This window comes from Cryptomeria japonica, chromosome 2 (genome assembly GCF_030272615.1).
Source record: "Cryptomeria japonica chromosome 2, Sugi_1.0, whole genome shotgun sequence".
In the NCBI taxonomy this organism is placed as follows: Eukaryota; Viridiplantae; Streptophyta; class Pinopsida; order Cupressales; family Cupressaceae; genus Cryptomeria; species Cryptomeria japonica.
The window spans coordinates 288,089,877-288,093,384 of NC_081406.1; positions in this window are offsets into that span (position 1 = coordinate 288,089,877).

A 3,508-nucleotide genomic window follows, 5' to 3' on the forward strand; every position below is an offset into this window, starting at 1 on the left:
TATTCACAAGTGTTTGAAATTTCCCCATAATGGTGAAGTTGTTACTGTCAATCATAGTCTCTTTAAACCAGCTGAAAGAACTTCTTGCGTTCCTATTGATTATTTTTGGCCTAAACAATTCCAATCTCTTCCACCATGAAGTGATCATCTTTTCAAATCTTATCAAAAGTGGAAAAAAGATATGATCCTATCTCTAAGTGAACCTCGAACACCCAAACTTGATATTCCTATCATTCTTGAGAAGGAAGTTCTTCCTTTGAAAGATAAAACTAATGTCTTTCCTCAAGAAGATTCCCAACCCATTCCTATGGATGTGACTATGTCCATGTCTAATAAACTTTCTAAAAGTAGACCTATACCTCCTCGTCATGATGGACTTGGTCTCCTTCCTAAACCAGATATTCCTCCTTTATATGGAGGAGTTCCTCCTCCTTCCTCTTATTGAGAGAAGAGACCTTCCTCTTCTCCTATTATCCAACCCAAGAGACCACAACCTAAACACCCAAGTGATAAGGATGAGAACATTCCTCCTCCTCAATCTTCTCAACTTCCTACTAAGACTAGACAAAATTGTTCTGTGCGTGAACGTTGATGAAAGCATCATCTTAGAGCTTGTGCAGCTGCTTCTAAAACCTTGCAATCCCCAAAAACACCTTCAGCTAGTATCATTCCATTTTCTCCTCAACCAAAAATTGAGCCAAAATCTCCTAAACATAAGATACATGATGGTTTTGATCCTGTGCGAGTTAAAGATCCTATTTTTATAAATCTTGATGATGAAAATGTTATTCATGATGAAAATGTTATTCATGATGAAAATGTTACTCCTCTTTCTTCTAATAGTGAATATGAATATGTTGATATTGATAACCATTTATCTAATGAATTTTCTAAAGCACTTATCCTAGCTCCTAGACAAGAACAACATGGCTTGGAACATGAACATAGCCCTTGTTTGGATCTTGTGATAGCTCCATCTGCTATGTTGGATGTTCCTCCTCTAGCATGTTTCCTGCCTTTCCAAAATATTGATCAGCAAGATCAGGGGTTGGATGACATGCTAGACTAGTTCATTAGCATAGCAGACTCTCTCCTCCTCTCTTGATCTCTTTTGTTACTTCTTCTATGTGTTATTCTCATTCTTCTATTTGTTTTCCTTAGTGTTGTCTACTTGAGGATGATGCAAAGCATTGAGATCTCTTTTGGTCTCTCTCATGTTGACTCAAAAGACACATGTGTTCCCTTCTTCTAGGTGACCTTCCTTGATTGGGGAGTGAAGAACAATTATGCATACATATATATGATATACATGAATTATCATACAGCATACTGACCCCAAGGAAAGTGAAGTCACCTCGTGAGTTGTGTTTTGTGTCTATTATCCTTGAGTTTATCTCACACTTGGGGGCTAAATATTTGTGATAATGTGCTCCTTTACCTTCTCATTCTTATGTGTATCACTACCTTAAAGCAATCACCCCCGATGAGGCATGTGCAATCACTTTAACGTAGGGGGCATACACTCCGTCCATATCTCTTCAAGATTCCTGAAAATTTCTTGGCGAACTTAGCTTTGCCTTGAAAATTTTTGGTATTTTTCTTGCATGACTCATAGTGAGGGAACCTTACTATTGATAGTCTTGGTTCTCCCTCATGATCTTCCCTTTTATTTTGTCAATTGAAGTCGTAAGATCCTTAGTCCACTGGGGGCTTGGTGTATCTTGCCTCCTTGACATGGTGAAAGTCTTTCAATGTTGTTTCCTTGTACTTTACCGGAAGTATGGGCGTATGCTTATACTCCCACTAAAGTGGGGGCTAAATTTAGCATCGTAAAATTGTGACACTTGCAATTTCGACTACATTTGGGTCTTCACGATGGTGGCACAATGTTGAACCTGAATGGAGACCCCAAAACCTATTTACGACATCAAAAACTGCATCTTTCTGCACCTTGGCCTAATCCTCCTTGCACCCTGCTGTCCCGGGAGGTGGGACCATGGCGCCCAGCACCCTGGTCCTTTAGGACCATGGCACCTAGCACCTTGGTCCCTCAAGACCATGGCGCCCAATGCCCTGCTCCCTGGCTCTATTTTGGGCCCGGTCTCTTGTTGGGCATCGGGTCTTCAAGTTTGCAATTTGGAAAATAATGTTCCTAGGTCAGCCTAAGGTCAAAAAAATCAGTCTCCTAACCCTAATTGACAAGTATATAAACTACATTTCCCCTCCCAGAAAAGAGAGGAAAAAACATATGTGTGCAAGAGGCGGAAGAGATAGGCAAACATTCAAACATTCAAACATTCAAGCATTCAAGCATTCCTTCAAGCAATTGAGAATTCTAGGTCTCCATTCAAGGCTAGGTGTTGCATTCAAGACAAGGATTTAACCATTGTAGAGGAGATCACCTATAGCCTACAACATACAACATCATTACACCTTCGCATGTAAGAATACAAACATTCTTACAACAAGGTATCAGTACTTGACTACATTACAAACATTTACATTCACAGCATTCTCATTTCTTGGTTAATTCCAAAACCAGGGTTTGACCTGAAGGCAAACCCCTAATCCCTAACCCCCTAATCATCCTCTCTTTTCTATGTGTAGGTTGCAGGTACGCGGCTATAATTGAAGATCTAGAATCCTTGTGCAAAGACGAATAGATCCCCCTTCGTTTCACGGATTTTTCAGAGGACAGTGTGCACTCCAGGCGCCATCATCCCATCAACTTTCGCTCAAACTTGTAGGATAGCATTGTCTTGACATTTTACTACTAATTTCAGGTCTGCAGCTTCATCCCGTGCCTCTATTTTTGTCTACTTGAGTGAATCTTTCTTACTTTACATACACTCCTAGTTCAATCCTTCTATCTACATTCTTTACAACAGAGGGTATCCTTGCTGTCTCAACCCTTGAAACTCATTTAGAATTCAATCTTGCATTGTGTGGGATTGGATCTTTTGAGTTTCAACCCCTCTTTTGAATGTAAAGTCTCTCCTAAGTGAAAACCGTCAATCCTAGTGACCTCCTTTCTCTCTCCTTGGAGTGGGGGGAACACCTAGGGTTCGATTTTTCCCTTTACACTATCCAATAACCAACGTCGCACTTTCATTCACCAATCTTCTTGATACATCATATTAGCCGATGTCCTATACCATCGAGGTCTAGATGGAACTCTTCTTAGATGTTTGGAAAGTGACGAAGCTCAGATTGCGTTACGTGAAGTACATGAAGGGATATCTGGTCCACATTCTAGTGCTCCTACCTTAGCCAAGAAACTTATCAGGACTAGATATTACTGGCCCAATATGGAAAAAGATTCATATCAATTTTTCTGGAAATGTAAGCAATGTCAACTTCATGGAGACCTCATCCATGTGCCAACACAAGAACTTCAACCAATTGCGATTGGCCCTTTTGTTAGTGGGGACTCGATCTCATAGGCAAGATTCACCCTCCATCCTCTAATGGTCATAAATTGATTATCACTACCATAGAGTATTTCACA